Source organism: Lipophrys pholis, assembly GCF_963383615.2.
Source record: "Lipophrys pholis genome assembly, chromosome: 2".
In the NCBI taxonomy this organism is placed as follows: Eukaryota; Metazoa; Chordata; class Actinopteri; order Blenniiformes; family Blenniidae; genus Lipophrys; species Lipophrys pholis.
The window spans coordinates 25842949-25861336 of NC_137636.1; the positions used below are offsets into that span (position 1 = coordinate 25842949).

At 41.3% G+C, this 18388-nt stretch overlaps 1 protein-coding gene across 1 annotated transcript in view; it reads left to right on the forward strand.

Moving 5' to 3' along the window:
* ntrk3b (neurotrophic tyrosine kinase, receptor, type 3b) overlaps window positions 1–18388 on the forward strand; it is a 282620-nt gene that overhangs the window by 175250 nt on the left and 88982 nt on the right. The window lies entirely within an intron of this gene.

Below are 18388 nucleotides of genomic sequence, written 5' to 3' on the forward strand. Positions count from 1 at the left end.
CTCAGCGTGTGCTATGCATACTTTATTAACCTGTTGTCTTTCATTATACCGTTGAACAGTTGTTTCTACACTGATGAGCCACAATATTACAAACACTCACAAGTGAAGTAATTCTTCACCACGGCATGCGTTTGTCAGGAGAATGTATGAGGCAGCAAGTGAACGTTTTGTCCACAGAGTTGATGTGCACAAGCACAAATTTTGGCAAAAAGCAAAAGTAGCATGGCTTGACATGAGATGATCTTGTGGGGTGTCCCCGCTCCTATTGGACAGACTCTATAGATAGTGGTGAAGATGTGTCACGGCCAGCCAAAGCACTTGGTCACACAGAGACTCCAACATCGAGCATTAGACAGCAGAAGTTCAAAGGTGAAGTAGAGTCATCGGATTTAACAACAGCTGTTTGGCTCAAAGTACACCCAGCCCGCAATTTTACATCGTCCAATTTGACATTTTATCCAGCCATTTGCTGTGACATGTCAATTTCTTCTCTCAGGACTTAACAAAGTGCTTCTTATATTACAGTGGTAGTCATACAGTTATGGCTCATGGGTTTATATACGACACAACAAAAATGTTGAAATCATTGCGCTTCAGTTCAGTCATTTAATTGCATTAGTTACTCAATGATTCCCCCCAAAAAAATCTATATCGTCTTTTAATCTATCTGTTTCCACGGTACCATTGCTAATAGTTCTATTTGGAAACGTATTGAATTTACAGTTCAGGAATAAACGTGTGTCTGACCTGTTGACTTGCCCATCGATGGGCGAAAGCAGTGAGAGATTTCTATCAGAAACGGATCCAAACCTCAGACTGTACATGAGCGACAGGTCTTGGTTTGCTTTGAAGCAACGATGAGACTCAGACCTTCATCGGAAATGCACCCTGAACACGTAGACAGAAACACTTCAACTAACTACAACTATATATTCCTAGTATTCTGCTTAACAGCATGCTGTGAAGGTCTTCGCCCTCTTCAACCACAAACAGGTTGAACTGAAGAGAAAAATCACTGTTTTGTTTAGTTTTTTCCCGTTAAACCGAAGCTCCTAACGTTTTGAGGCAGGAGCTGTGAAAAGCAGCAGGGAGATAGCCGTCAGTCACAACTGTCAGTCACGGCAATCATGAGGCGTTCGCTTCAGCCTCAAGCCGTGGTAAGAGCCCTGCGGTGCACTTCCTGAAACAAGGGGTGGATATGTAACCACAGCTACGTGAATGCCGACTGCTGAATGTCATAGCTGAGCATCACAACGTCCACAGTGGACGGTGTTTGTCAGGAAATGCCTTTGTTGGGTTCTGCGTCGAAGGCAAAACATGGTGCACATCGGGAGTGAATCTGCAGCTTTTCAGATAGTCTTTTACTTGTGGTTTACAATATTTAGCATGTGTACCCATGATCATCATAACTCCCCACATCATTTATGAAATCTTTAAAAAAAATTTGGGGGCAGGTTTGGAGGAAGCCTTATGTTCGACATCCCTGATCAGGACATTTGATCAGAACTCCCGCAGCCTTTCGCGGTGCCACCAACAACAAACAGAAATCGCCTGAAAAAGTAGCAGAAGCAACTCTACTGTCACAAAATCAAATTGAATATCAACATTCTAGTCGGAGAAGAAGAAACGAAAGACTGTGGTGGTATTCTCTGCACCACCACAAAGAAAAACGTCAAAAATTTACAGAATCATTTTATTCAGTTTTGTATAAAGAAGCAACGCAACATAACACTGAAATGACTCAAATGAAATGCTGAGGCACCTGACCACCAGGGTGGGATTCAGAGGGGGCAGACAGCGGGGTACCTGCGAACCAATGGGGTGTGCGGACACTCTTCACATTTAATCACATGTGGCCAGTCGGTTAGCACTGCTGCCCTCGTCGCCGGGACTTTAACCGAGCACGCTGTGTGAGCTGAACTGTGATGTTTTGAAGAAGACACTGCCGGGACCTACTCTTATTACAATCTGATGTGAATCAACATGGACAGTTTTGAGTTTTCAGACAGACAGGTAGATGAATTACAGAAATGCCCACCAACTCGCATGTACCTACACCGATAAGCACACAAAACTTGGCCCGCAGCTTCCTGTGAGCTCCTGTGATCCAGACGTGTGTGTCAGGGCGACTTACCCTCTTCTCCGCTACATTACCTGAACCAAGGCCCGGGGATGATTAGCCCACACACACCCCCACGCAAACACACAAGCGCACACAGCAGTATTTACCGCATCACTGCCCCGCGAGGTCTCCAGTGGCAAGATTGAGCTGCACCGACAAACACTGAGACATGTCCGTCTCCAGACAGACAGGAATCCGACTGTCGTGTGTGACCACACATTGAGCAGAGCTGGAAGAAAATCTCATTTTAGACCTTTTTCTCAGGTTTTTTTTTTTTTTCCTTTTTCTTTTTTTACTGCATCTGAAATGTATAAAAACCAAGAAAAAAAGGAAAACTACATTTTAAAAGATTAAGGAATAGCCATCCAAAGGTACTATAGTTCATGTTTCATCTAAATGTGAGGAGAAAAACATCCATGATGCCATTTATTCCACTCAAATGTAAATATCTGTGTAATATGCTGCGCAGGTATCCACTTGAGCTGGTGAGTGAGCATGTGGGGTTAGAAGGGTCTCTCATGAGCACATCCTGAGGGTCACTAATGTCTCATTTACACCAGCTGGCAGGCAGTTTAAAGGCTCTCCGCAATGGATGTCACAGCAATGTTTGATTCCATATATTTACATATTTGCTGTAAAAAAAATAAAGAAGAAGTAAATGCTTAAAGCTCAAAGAAAAGGGGCATGTTATGGACTACATTAGCATTTCCAGCAGCATAGCCCCTCCTCTCCTTCCACCAGGTTTGAGACGGAATCCAAAGCCGGTGAAAAGACACTTTGGTGACGGCGAGGAGGTAAAAGCGTCACAGTGTTTGGGAGAGGCAACCAATTTGTTTGTAGTGAAAACGAGCAATTGTCAAACAATTTCAAGAAAAATAAAAGACCTGAATATTAAAGTACTTCAGTAATTACATTTTATAGACTTATTCGTCAGAGATCAAAAGATAAATGAGCAATTAACCCATGGGAGCATAATACAAAATGAGGGGCGGTGGGGGATTATTTATTTATTTCACTATGCTATCAAACATTTGGAAAAATACATCAGTGTTTTGTTCAAACTGTTTCTGCAATGCTTTTGAAGTACTTACTTCGCAGTGGGTTCAATTGGAAAACTCTGCTTTGCAAAGAAATTAAATAGGCACACATAAACATTCAACACCTAAAACATTAAACCCATGTTTGATGCCTCGATTCATTAGTTTGGTTCAAAGCACAAAATTCCTTTTAGCGTCATAGCTAATTAAAACCTGCTTTGTCACATGCTCTGTTTGTTTCAGTGGTAGATCTTGTCACACAGACATTTCACAATATAAAAAAAGGTTTGATGTGACTGTTTCCATTTTTACTGTAACAATTCTCCAAAATGTCGTTTCCGAAAAAAGTCTTATCAGATGACTGTTTATAATACACAAATAAACTAACCAACACGATTCCCAGTAAATGTATAAAACACCAGAATCGAAAATGTAGTTTTTGTTGTTTGAAAGTGTTATGTAATATATATGCAGCTGTTTGCCATATATATGGAAAACCATTAACATGGTTTAGTCAAGGGAACAGCATGAACTGATGAAGAAGCTGGGATAAGAGACAAATACATCTTCCAAGACTTTTTCCAAGTAGTTTGAGAAGAAACACAGTTAGACAATAGTTATCCCTGAGAATTTCAGGCATTGAGTCCAGGGGTGCTAAACAAGGCTCGTGGGTAAAAACCCAATCTCTGATATGACCAAACTACCACCAAATGGTAAAAATTTCAATGAAAACTAATTTTGTTTAAAAACAGATTTCTTATAAGCAGCAGACACAACACAGCACTGAGACCAAAGATTAGATATCGGTGATGCTGTCATGAAAGATAGCAAACTAGCATTAGCCACTAAGCCATGAGTTTGTAAAAACACCCATAATGCAACAGTCATAGGATATTTTTTTTATTTTTTCCCACTGCCAAGAGATCTCACACAGAAGGTATCATTAAAATAGGCTTAATGTTGAGATTATAGTCATTTTTTCGTAACAATTGTTTGACTTTGCGTCGTAACAAAGAAAAACATTGAAGTTTAATTTGAAAGGTTATTATAGCACTATTTCTTGGGTAACTTCAGATTTACACACTTATTTTTCCAGTTAGCATTGTGCACATCCACTTCCGAATCCCTCGTGAGGCACCACTCAGCAGAATCTATGAGACAGAATGCCTATTTTTTTTCCTCGAGGATGATGAAGCCATGACCCGCGCGACTTTGCATCTAATTGGTTTGTACTCACTGCATTCACTGATTTGATTGGTTAATATTCATGTTTACCACAGAGCGCGGGGGCTGATGAGTCGATCAGAGACAGAGGTGGGCGCAACGTGATAAGGCAAATAATGCTCACCAATAAATTACACTGAAATGATGTGACAATGGGCAAATATTATGGACAGATTTTCACGAAAGACAGTCGTCTTGCATGCCACAGTTTAAAAAGAAATGGTGTTTGTGGGCTGCTTTAAAAAGAGACAAAATCGAACATAAATCCACTTCTCCAGGGAACACTAAACCACTGTTTTGACACAATACTGTGTCATCGTAAATAATTTTTCCATACTTTCAGATTTACATTTTTCCCCCTTGTGGTGCACCAGATAAAGTCTTTATCTTGTGTGAGCAGCAGTATGGACACTTCTTCCTCTGCACACATGAGTATAGATTCAGTAAACATTGTGATGAAACTAATTGTGGAAATGTTTCATCCGTATGTGGATATTTTGTCTCTTTTTCTTTCTTTCTTTTTTCACACTGGCCACAAGCCGCATGTCTTGTGCACAAACCGTGTTTACCCTTTGCTCAGTTGCCACGGCACCGTCGTCTTAATTGGCTGTAATTCATTCTTCTGAACACATGCGGCAGATGGGGACTGCCAAGAAAACAGCAAAGGGCCCACGGGGAAGTACTTCACAACCACCCCCCCCCCGCCCGACAGTTTTTCTTCCCACAAAAGAAGGCAGTTTTTAGGAGGGAGAGTTCATCTTGCTTTTCGCCTCTGTCATCATATTGTGTTGCTTTTGAGACCGTCTCTGCCGCTGATGCATGCCGCAGACCGCCGGCACTCTTAGTTGAAACCTAAAAGGATTTAGATGCAGCCTTTCAACCGCAGCATGATCTCACATGTCCTTCCACAGCTCTTTTTGCACCTTGTATAGAAAAATGGAAATTTAAAAGAGGAAAAAAATAAAAGAAGCCCTATTTACTTATTTATCCCATTTCAAAGTTGCATGAGGGTCTTTCCACCGACCTTTGCGGAGCTGCTCCTGGTCCCTGGATGAATGCGGAGTGCAGCGTGGCCTGGAGTTGTTACTGTGGATATGGTGCTCCTGGTTTTCCGTTATTTTGGAACTCTCGGTGATAGAGCGCTAATGGCTAAAGTGCCTTGTGCCCTCTCGGTGTGTTTCCAAGGAGTTGTACGCCGTTCGGCTCTGCCACACATTACTCCCAGTAAAAAGCCAGACCTGCAGAGTGGTCTTGTTGAATGCACTTTGGAGGCTTCTTCCCCTTTTAAGTCTCTCCTATCAATAGTTCAGAAGGGTGTCCTTGGTTTTCTGAGTTTAACAATAGCTTAATATAGCATCTTTAAAATGTCAGGATGTGGCAGAATACAGATGTAGGAGCCAGAGGAGGCTTTCTCAACTGCTGTTGCAATTTGGCTCCTTCCCGAGGGAAAGCGTTCAGAAAAAAAATCATGTTTGCTATCTTTGTTTTTTGTTTTTTTAAAGCCGGAGGAAGTTAGAAGGACTTGCCTGCGTGAAAGGCACCAGCATTTTGCTTTATGAAGAATTCAAACGTAGTTACACTGTCAACCATTTAGAGGGGTGAGCTGTCTTCTGTGCAACAGAGGCATGGAAATGCATCAACACGCATCAGAGGAGAAAAGAAACCGGGCAGAAATATTGTGTTGCTGTACTTCAATGTACTTTTCAGTACCATTTCGACAACTTTGTATGTTCACCTCAACATTTTAACAGATTTATTTGTACTTATTTAAAAATTGGTTTGCCAGCCTGAGCCTCTTTCCAACATCCAACCGATTTCAGACTAATAGCTGTGGACCATAACACGCACACATAAAACCACTATCTAGTACAACTATCTTCCATCAGTGCATTCTACAGACCTCATATACAAATGTTAGAATCCACTGCAACACACAATTTGACAGAACAGAACTGGAAAAGACTTGAATGAAATACATTTTCAAACCTTAAAGGATGGTGCAGGGGTGTCAAACTAAAGAAATTCAAGAAATTGTGATCGTCTTTAAAATCTGATGCCAAGTGATACTGAATCGGGTAATATAGATGCCATTTTTATACTGATTCTTTAATCATTAGGAATTTTATCTAAGAAAAAAAACACAACAATCTATTGATATATGGCTTCAACCGTTGCAAGCAGTATTTATTTCCATAACGAGTAAGCTTCGCTTTAAGGTAAGACTCCTTGTTTACCGCACTGCTACACACTGTTATCTTTTGTCTGGAACGGTCAAAATTCTCACAATCATGTTGAACATTGTGGCGATAGCGTTGGTTTTGGCTCTTTGGTCCTGAGGACTGTACTACAAATGGTGATCAACACATCCAGGAACTCTCTCTGTTCCTGGGTTGACTGATCCAGACACACGCCATCCTGATCACCGTTACTACGAAGCAGGTTGTCAACTCACTGGTTCAACCCGTGTTCACATGAAAGGGGCGAAGTTTTCACCATCTGACCAATCACACACGGGGAAATCCTGCAGCGCAGTTTACAGATTACTGAAGGAGCAGTTATTCTCTGAGAATATAAAGAATTAAAACACTTAATGTCAACACTGCTGCCGTGTCCAAAGCCAGAACATTCCGTCAGAACATTAAAGTGTGACTTCATGAGATCATACCATATTAATTAATCGGCGATATAAACGGCTCAGTTTCACTTTATTACAGCAGAAACGTGTCTGGCTGAACTTCCTCACTGCTCTTCTTTTAGTTTATATATTATCTATCCAGTTGTTTTGAGGCTGAGTTTCTCTTGTGAGAGTGTTTTCTGTTGGAATATTAATTCATCACCGCAACAGCACGAGTCGTTCTGCGTTCTATAAAGTCATGTTTCTGCAGTTCTGTCAGGTGTGATCATTAACCTCACTATTACGGATCAACCCTCTTGGAGATAAACAGACTTAGAACAAGTCAAGAACAAAAACATGCTTTCAAAGCATCAGTGACAAGGACAAAAAGATTGCTCTAAATTAATTTCTAATCTCCGCTGCAGCTCAGTGCTGAGCACCAATCACCATCATTTAAGAATGGGTGGGTAATTTTCCAAGAGATCTGATTGGTCAGGAGGTGGAGCTCTGACCTTTTATCGAGAACATAACCTGCTTCGGAGCAGGTTAGATGTTCAGCATAAGTTGCTGGGGTGATTCGTCCCGGTGAGAAGGATCGAGCCGTGTTGTAAAGAAAACCCAGGGTTAATCCTTGAAATCATCTCGATAAGAGAAAATCCAGCGACGTAGTACTGTCTCTGTGAGACTGGTTCAAGGATGGCCATTGTCATGCAACCAAAGACAACCTGCTATCAAATTCTGTTTGATAGCAGGCACATATTTCAGACATGTTGGAAATATGTGCTGATGGTGGCTGCTGCTGCGTCCCACATTAACGAACTAACCAATAGAGATGCAGTATGAAATGGCGGATTGATCACTGCGACACTGGCAAGGCACCCAAATAGATGCTTTGTGGCAACAATGGAAAAACGCGTCAAAAAAAGCAGGTGGGATGTAAATAAAAACGTTTTGGTGATTTCCCACCAAACACATAAATCCTACAATGGCATGGTTTATTTTTCGTGAATGGATGACCCACACTTGTGACGTTTTATTATTGCGCAATCACGTCGACTCACACACAACACAGGCTGCGATTCAACTTGCATTTTCATCGTGCAATAGGCACACAGCAAACTTCATGTCGTGCTCACAATTTATTAGATTCATGTCGTACAGTGTGGCTCGCTGTCAACTTATGAGATTGTAAGTCATAATTGTGGCTTTAGTCTCCGTCCCAGTTGCCAGATCTCATAGACTCTGTCCAGCCCAAGCAACTAAAACCTCCATAATTCTAGAATTCTAGCTCAAATCACATCTTCTCATTGTTAAAACTGCATAATTATCACATGCGTAATGAGAAAAAAACCCACCAACAAGTAATTCAATAACAATATGTATCATGTGAGCAACCAAACATTAATTCAACTTAGAGAATAAATGTATGTGAGCATGCTTGAATAACAATTAAGAATGATACTGATCAATCAAAGGCTACCATGAAAGATGTCAAGTCGAGCTCGCGCTCTCTCATCTCAAAAATATATGAACTCATGAGATGAGACTACTGCGACTGAGTGAGAGAACACATTTTCACTGGTTTCCCACATTATTGTAACTTTTTAGAATATGTTCCCGAAGCCCGGATAATGTAGTAAAGCCTGGAAAAAAACTACCCTCACATGGTCATGACCTTAAGAATGGATACTAGCGGTCAAAATATCGAGGGGTTGAGATATCCGAGGGGATTGCTTCTCTTCCACATTGAGAGGGGGCAGTGGGGGGGTTGTTTGGGCATCTGTTTAGGATGCCTCCTCGTACTCACCCAATTGGAGTAATACCAAGCATCGCCAACTGGATCAAAACCCCTGTAGAGATTATATCTTTCAGTTGGCCCGGGCTCTGTTCAAGCTGCCCCCAGATGAGTTAAAAAAAGAGCCTGGGGTTAGTGGGTTTCTTTTCTTTCCATTATGCTCCTGCAAACCCTCGTGGATTATGGGGAAATAAAAGATTGATGGATCTAAAAAAAAAAAAAAAAAAAAAAAAAAGAAGCAAAAAACAACCTAAGATACTGCTTTTCTATCTATCTCACAAATAGCTTTGTTGCTCTTTTTTCGAGCTGAAAATGCTCCACACACATGACTGCATTTGCAATCTGCCATCCTCAACATGCATCAGCCTCTGACTTGATGATTTTAGTGGGACTGCATGGGGCATTCGTACAGCCAGAGTTCCCATTACTATGACAGATGGAAGTAGAAGTAGTCCCTGCTAACCTGCTGGGAATTGCTCGTATAAATAGAAAAAAATATATATTTCTCTTCTCTGTTGATTTAACACATGTTGCCTTAAAATGGCAATATGGAGTGCAAAAAGCAATATTTTACAACGCAAAGGAAATCCATCCCAAGAACAGATGCAAGTTTCCAAGGCTTCAGTATTTTTCGAAAACGGTTGATATCACCAATTGTCCTGAACATTTTCAAAAACAATATATCACACAGTTTCTTCGCCGCCCCTTAAGGAACCAAATATGCTAATATTAATACCTCAATATACACATGGGAATTCAAACATGGTGGTTGTTAGTGTCTCAGTATCTCAGCAAATTCATAACAGCAACTTATTGCTTATCCAGGTTAGTTTTTCCAAGACTTGTTTGAAGTCATTAGTTTCATGGACATAAAAGAAGTTTGGTTGAAATGTTCTTCCACTACTTTGGACACCTAACAATTTGATCAATCAAAAGCCATTTACACGACAAGCTGTGACTGTCCATCAACTCACGCCTGTGCAGAAGGGCCCTGGTGGCGGCGCTCATGTGCAGTGGGATCGTTTCAGAAAAGTGGCATAGTGACAGAGTTAGTGTTTTCGGAAAGTCCTAGTTTGGAAGAGGTTTTCAAAACATTGCGTGTTCAGTGGCTCCGAGCACCGTCGTCGTGTACATGGACCCCCAAAGTGCACTTGAAAATGTTGTTGTGTAAACAGGGCCTCTGTGTCTCTCGGGTTTTGTTGTTACTCTTTACAGACATATTTGCAATGCAGCATAAATGAAGATCCTATGTACTTGTGCCGCCACTGCCATGAATGCCTGCATATTCACTCCAGGAAACATAGTACACTTCCGCACCCTCGTTTTAATGCCAGTTTGGTAATCAGTATTCGTAATGTAAGCGCAGTAATTAATAATCCTCAGATTTTTGCACTTCCGGTTTTTAAGCCCTCTGTAGCACCACATTTCTTAATATCCATCCACCACACCACGCCCAGTCTTTTCTCAGCCTCCTGGCTATGTTTCTTCTGAGAACCTGACTCTTGCTTGAAATCACATCATCAACAGCGAGCGTTTTCTCCTCCAGAAAGAGTTTTGATCAGCCTTGCACTGTAAAGTAATCACAGAGGCATTTACTTCTGCCTTGAACTTTAATTCAACCTCCCAAGTATACAGTACATTCTTTATCCTGGAGGACTCCTGCTAATGATTATTGAGCTGGTTTTTTTCCTCCCTTCAGTTTACGTGGAGGCCTTGAAACAGACTTGTGCGGTATGGTTGCTGATGAGTTTCCTCCAACGTTAATGAACATTAAGGGACTGGATCTCCCGGAGTCGAGCTTGGACAGCACTTTCCACGTCTCGTAATACAAAACTGACTGTTCCCCGTCGGCTCCACCATGTCAGCAAGAGGTGTTTTCTAAGCGCCGCACTTATTATTATCATCAAACAAGTCAGGTTACAGACAGGTTGGGGATAAAATTGGAGAGTACTTCCTCAGGCTGCTGTGAGCCATAGCAACAGCTAAGCTCCCGTTCCCGCGTCTCGAGAGACGGCGTCAAACTTTTTTTTTTTTTTTTTTTGACGGCGTCAAACTTGACCAAGACCCTGTTAAACCAATAGGTGAAGCTCACCCACAAACCCTTAACCCTTTAATCTCCATCGCTACTCTTTTGTCATGGCTCCAATTTAGATTTTCTCCATAAACTGTGCAATGCTGTTGCTAATTATACTGCACGAGCAGTAGAAAGGTTGTATTCAGCATCTTTTTTTTCTTTTCTTTTTTCCTCCCTTGTCCCGTTCGGCAGCTTGGACTTTGTTTTCAGCATCTGATGGTGATATCCCTGCCTTTTCATCCCCTTAAATTCCACTGATGCTAAAGAGGAGCAGGCTTTAAGGTGTTTTTCCTAATCCCTTTGCTATAACTACTACCTAATTCAGTGTGAATTTTAGCCACCGGCCTAGGAAACAGCTCATATTATGTAACAGCCAAATGTAGGCTGCCGCACGCTCACTCCTACGCGGGACAGGATTGTGGATCTTTCACACTGACAAATATAAAACAGCAGCTCCCGCATTGAAATGAATTCCTCTGCTTGGGTAATGATGATGCGACATTGTGTTTCACAATGACAGCCATATATATATATATATATATATATATATATATATATATAAACTACACATAAAAGAGAAGGTCCATTGTTGTCTCTAGTCCAATGTTGAACTGACTGTGTATTGATAGCACTCTTCTGCGTGTAGTAGTAGTAGTAGTGTGTGTTATACAGTATGCAGACCAACTGAAGGTAAATTAAATGCATTTACTTCAAGTTGAATGATGATAGTTATGATGTTAATGAATGTTTTTTATATTTTGAGATTTGTCCGCACAAAAAAACTGTGCTCTTTCTCTTGCCCATAATTGGTATAATTAAGGCCCCCGTTGACACAACAACGTCGAAGTGAAAACGGAAATCTTCTGTTCTGTTTTGAGCGTCCATTTATATGACAACAGTCCTCCAAGCCACCGAAAACGCAACTTTTTGAAAACGCTCCAACTCCGTCTCTGTGTAAATGGGGAAAACGCTGCTACTGCTACACGGTCATGGTAGATAATTCTTCTCCACATGCGCAAGTAGATGGACAATAACAGCAATGTTTCCTCCAGAGTGTCATGACTGGCAGTCCACATTCTCCTGGGACTTGGTGGTTTTATAGTTGATAGTCACCGTAATAACAATCCAACTTGGTCGTCTGCCCATACAAATGTCAGTGTACTCCCATTGCTAATGTTTAGAGCATTTTGTTCTCGGTTGCATGTGTGTGTGGTTTCCTTACAAAAACATTTAACAGCACCTACTAGTGGCCCTACAGGAAAACTACATCAAATTCAGTATTTATCTCATTTCCGTGTCACCGGGCATTCTTTTCAAAACACTGCTGTGTAAACCTGAAACCTTTCTGAAACGAAAATGCAAAGACTTTGCATTTTTCACATGATATGTCGGGTTAATTGGGCCTTATGTTGGCTCCCACAGTCCATTAGAAAATAAGTTATACGAATCTATCATTACTGGCTTTAATTCTTCCAATACATCCATCCATCCATCCATTTTCTCCCGCTTATCCATTTCTGGGTCACAGGGTCACATAAAATGCACCGATTAAGAACCTTCCTGCAGGTGGTGAGCCCACCAGAAGGTGGCGCCCGGCATGGGACATGAACCAACAACCTTAAGATTTCAAGTGTCATGCTCTACCAACTGAGCTAGCTGGGGGATCTTCCAATATACAGTATTTGGGATTTCACTATTTTTTTTTTTGAGATCTCTATCTCTATCATTATCTCTTCCCATACTGAACTGAGTAGTTTGACGCTAAATTATATAAAATCACTATCTACTACCTTATTGTGTACTCTAGTACAATCTGTCTTCTGAAGCATCTCGGCCAAAATTTTACTTCCACAAAGTTGTCTGGCATGGAGATGGTTTTGTGTAACGGTAAAGTCCCTGAAGGAAGCAGCCAAAAGACAAAATGGAATATGATATTGTAAATCAAGTATTCTACCCTTTCCATGTATGCTTATGACTTAACCTCAGTGTCGGCAACAAATATTTTTATACTATTTTCCATGGAGTCTAAAACCCCTTTATTGAATGCATCATAATATTCAAACTTCTGCTCATAAATGCAGATTTTATGGAATATATTGATTTTTTTTCCTTCTTTTTTTTAATCTAGTGGCCACTTGGTGTGTATCTTTTTTTGTTGTGTTTTGCATGAGGGCCGGCTAACCTAACAATATCCTCATATATCCATATATAACGCCTTTGATATTCCCATGATCGTCGGCACATCTTCGGCCTTCTTTGAACTCTCGTTCTCACAAAGCCGTGAGGCGTGCCTTAAGGTCCCTGTCCCCGTTTCCCCTCCTGACAAGTGCTCTAACACGGTGCGAGAGCACCACCAGACAGCAGCACTGTTTTGACAGGACTTTCGCAGATTGAAGTCCCGCCTTCCTCATTCAACAAATACTCCATCTGTAATGAAGTTGTTTTCCCGTCTCTCAGTGAACTGGGCTCGTTGTATTGATCCTGTGAAGCTGCGCTCACTTTTGGTGTGCAGATCATGCTTCTGCAGAGCGCTTTAGAATGCCCTGCGCTGCCTCCGCAGAAACAATTTGATTTCTGACATGCTCACTTAGTTCTGATGCCATGTTTCCAACTTTTGCGAGCCCTGCTTCGGCAGCAGTGTTTTACTGCAAACTCGCGGCTCTGCTTAAAGCATGGAGCGGCTCCACTGATCAAAGCACTACAACCCAAGTAAACGTGACCTTTTTTTGTACAAAGGCGTTGACATGGCCAGTGCTGCAAATGAGCTAAAATTTCACTGCTGATTCTGCAAGTGTTTCTTGTCAGATTTTCATCATCCGAAAGGTTTCTTGAAGTTTCAGTTTTTGAGATTTACATGTCTGACAATGTGATTTGGAACCCGGTTCATATATATTGTAACATGTCATTGAGGTGCAAACTAGTGTTGAATTATGACATTACAGCATTGCTTTGAAATTCAAATGGCAGTGGCGATATTGTGTAACAGTGGTCAGAAATCTTAAAGCTTCCAGTAACTGTAAGGGGTTGGACACCGTATTAATTTTGTGATTAAAGCCTTGTTTGTTTCAAGGGAAAATGCATAATCTTTTCATCTTAATTTCAGAGAAGTTTCCCATTTACATGGAAACGCTTTGAAAACATTGTCAGTTGACACAAAAATAACAGAAACTGTGAAAACAATGTAGTTTTCAAATATGGCCACCAGTGGGTGCTGTTGGATGTTGAAACCACACACACATGCAAGCAGAGAACAATACGCAGACATTCAGACAATGAAGTAGGATTTCCATTACAGGTGACTCTCAACTGTAAAACACCAAATCCCAGGAGAATATGGATTGGGAGTCATGAAACTCTGGAGGCCGCTATTGTTGGTATGGTCCATCCACTTGAGCATTTGCAGAAGAACTATTAACTATTTCGATGGTGGTGTGCATGTGCAGTAACAGCAATTTCAATTTTTTTCTTCCCCCCTATTTACACAAAGATGGATTCGGAGTGTTTTAATTGTGTTGCTCAAAGTGGTATGGATTTTTGCCCCCGTTTTATTTATTAATTTTTTTTTCTAATTACATGTCAGCCTTTTTCTTTATAGCGTGTGGCCTTTGTTCTCTCACTCAGGCCTTTCAAAACACTTAACTGCGAGATGACAAGGTTCTGTGTTGAGTCAAATAAGGAAACTATTGTTACAAAACAGGCAGTCAGATAAAGTGCAAGCCATCTCTCGCAGAAGTCATACTCTTTGTGAATGGACTCAACATTAGTGGATTTAATTTAGCTTTATTGTCAAGCTTTTTTATCATAATCATCATCATAATCATCATCATCTTAACCCTTTCATTACTGACACAAGCTATCCTCTCTGAGCTCCCCTGCACTCCTTAAAGACAATTAAGATGTCTTTTTATTATCAAAGAACTATTTCAATCATCCATATCTTCCATCATATTCTTGTCCTTTGTATGCTTCAACAAAAGATGACTATGTTTCTTGTTAAAAGGACAATGGAAAACAAAAACAGCTATGATTTCAGACTTCCTCTGAATCAAAGACTGAATGAAATAGTTTCTTTTGCATCACAGCAGAAAGTACCGATTAGGCTCAAGTCCAACTTCAAATGCAGAGAAATTTTCTTTGATTTATTCACCATCAAAGGTAATTCCTTAACAATTTCTTTATCTTCTTTCTTGAGAAAACACAGTCTCTGTGTCCAGTCTGATATCATTCAACTCTTTTAATCTAATGGTGATAGTATATCTGTTTATTGTTTCAAACATCATGTCTCACTAAGAGTTTTGTAGAACTATATTCTTCTTGTGACTATCTTTGCCCACTGATATATTCAGAAAAATAGATTTCCAAGGTGTACACTATGCTAAAATGAAAACAAGGACATTCACAGGCTCGTCTTGACACCACCTCAGTGGACAGTGGTTTGCTCTAAAGCGCCACGATCCTAGAGTCGTAGGTCTCTGCATTCAGGCTTTTATCAATACATTTTCTCGGTCTGGTTGCTTTTGTTTCTTGTATCATTTCAGAAGACAATCTTGCATGATGCTGCTACTACCTCAGAGGTATCAATGCCATGTCTGCTGCAAATATGCTGATTGGAACTCATAGTGTTATTTTTGTCTCCGGTCAGCGAATAAGTATTTTATTACCTGTCAGAGTCCTTTCAATTATGTTTTTGACAAGACACACCCCTTTCTAAATGAGTGCCCAGCTGATGGAGTATTCCTGGTCTTTTTTTCCTTCACTGAGGCCCCGTTTACACGACAACAAATTAGAGTGTATCCGCAAAACTTTCTTCACTTTTGGGGGGTCCATTTACATGGCACCAGTTTGCGGATGCACTATATCCGCAAAGTTTTTAATCTTTCACGGCGCAAATCCCTCCTGCAGAGACTGCCTGGAGGCAACAGAGCCTGCGACTGTGCATGCACATCTCTCCCCCTCCCTCCTGCTCATTCAGTTGTAAACAAACATGGCGGCCGTATAGTGGTACGACCCGCGGCCCATATTCTAGTTTTATCATCCAGATCAGCAGTTTAATAGTTGAGACTCACCCATTATAACATCCGATGTGTCATCAGTCCATGCGGATGTCAAGTTCTCTCCATTTTCTTCACGTTTATAGCGTGTTGTTCTCTGCACACGTCTGTGTAGTTTCATTACAAAATCAAGCAACAGCACCCTCCAGTGCCCTGGCATACTAACTACATCGTTGTCTCTGTGTCCGCTGATGCAGTGTAAACACCCCCACTTTTTTTTTTGCGGATTAGGTGTTGTCAAGTGAAACGTTGTCGTGTAAACAGGGCCTGAGATAAGTCTTACCTTGTTTGTAAAGAGTCTTGTCTTTTTGATCACCTTCTTAACTGTGGTCTCTCTTACCATGACACTCATTTTGGATGGAGGTCCACTTTGCTTTCAGGGCCTCTCACGTTTTTAGTGATTTAAGGATTTTATTACTGATTTCTTATTACTTATATAGTGTGCAAGTGAATTTGTTAGACATTTGTTTTATTTGTGTCCTGTGGTGTGGATTGTATCATGAGTAAATAAGTGTCTTCCATTCAAAGCACTGCTTAGTGCTGCATGTGGAAGTATTAGTAATTCTGTTCTGAAAGTTTGATCCTGGCTTGACTCCCAAGCAGGGTGTCACATATTCTTCCTCTGGTTTAAAGCTCACATTTATCTCTCTTGTCTAGAGGAAGGGAAAAAAAAATCCCAAAAAGTACTTGTATTGTATTTGTGTTTCCAAAGTTGTTGAAGAAATTTCCCAGGTGGTTGTCTTGGGCTAAATGCAAATGTAGGTCCACTGCTTTGGACCAGTGTGTTTGTTAAATAAATGAGCTGAGGAAAACTACTGTAAAACAGAGCTTTACAGTTAAACTACATTTTCTCTTTTTTCATTAGGCATAACTAAGCTATCTGAAGTAACTGTAAATAAAGAAACCAAAATATCCTAATTGAATCCAGGCTGCCATCGACTCCCTGGCAACTTGATTTTGGACTCGCCTACATTAGTATGAGTTTGTTAACTTTAGCTTTTATTTTTAACCATACAGATATGAAATCCACTTACTTATATGTTTTCTGGACTCATCCTCAGCAAAGCCTCCCAGAACATCAACCTGAGCCAAAAACCCATTTGACAGCCAGGCAGCTTCCCTTGTGTTTGAATGTGGCACTGACCCTCCATCACAATTTCCTTCCACATATATCCTACCATGTTCCCATCAGCTGCTCTCCACAGTTTGCAATAATGCACCTATGGGACCAGCAGACCTCTATGTTATAGATGGAAAACGTGCCTCCATCTTTTATGAGGGTGGGGAAAGTTTTACCTCCAGAGAGTAATTATTGTGTAACACAACTTGGATTAATTATTCATAGAAACACACACACAAACTCACACGATTCTCCTCCAGTCTGTTCCTGAGTCTCATTGCGTCTGTCTCTCTGCTCTTTTCTTCCCTGATTTGTGTTTCCTTCCTCTTTACCTTCCTCTCTCTCGCTTACCCCCCCCCCCCCCCCCCCCCCCCCCACACACACACACACACACACACACACACCCTGCCGCCGTCTCCTCTCTCTTTTACCATCTCTGTTTCCTCACTAATGGAGTTAGCGAGCACTGAGGATAAAACAATTAAAACAAAATTCATTTGAATGTATTAAAGAGCATGAAGCTGCAGCGGCTGACACTTCTGAGGCAAGACGAATTATCCTGCATGGCTGGTTTAGTAACATTTTACAGTGGCCTTGTCCCACATCATTAACCTGTGTATTAACCTGTGGAAAAGCATTGTTAGTACACACTGATGCAAAATAGATTCCGGTGTGTGTGGGTGTGGGTGTGTGTGTGTGTGGGTGGGGGGTGGGGTGGGGGGTGGTTGTTGTGTCAAACCATTCTCATCAGCTGTTACCTTTGAGTCTGCTAAGGCTGAATAACGAGTAATCTCGCCACCCCACTCTCTCTGCATTTCCCAATGTTTTCCAAGATGCACAAGATTCAAAGCCCAGCTTTATGAAAAGACTTCGGAGGCTGTTAAGGAAATGCCAAGGCCATCTGCGCAGCTCTAAGAGGGTGTGAAATGAAGATGGAGAGTGTGTCACCCTGCGATGAGAGGTCATTACCGGCTGCTCAAAGGCAGCAGATTATGTCAATTTTACAGGTCACAGTCTTGTGGGCCACTGCATTTTTTTTATCCTTTTTTTTTTTTTTTTTTCATTTTTTTAGTCACTGCGACACCTGAATGCTCTGTAATGAGTCCAGAAGTGTCTGCAGTTGAAATGTGCATTAGGAGCCGGCGGTGACGCTCGGCGGCAGCCACTAAACGGGCGTCGTTGAAGATGATGAGATGCAGCCAGATGGCAGAGTGATGTTGTTCCTTGCGCTTGGAGTAACCGCAACAATGGCGCCACCTCTCCCAGCAGATTGACACTTTACGCGTTAAAAGGGCGCTCTAATGACTTCATGCACTCTCCTCGGTTGTACATCTCCCTGGCTTAATTGCAC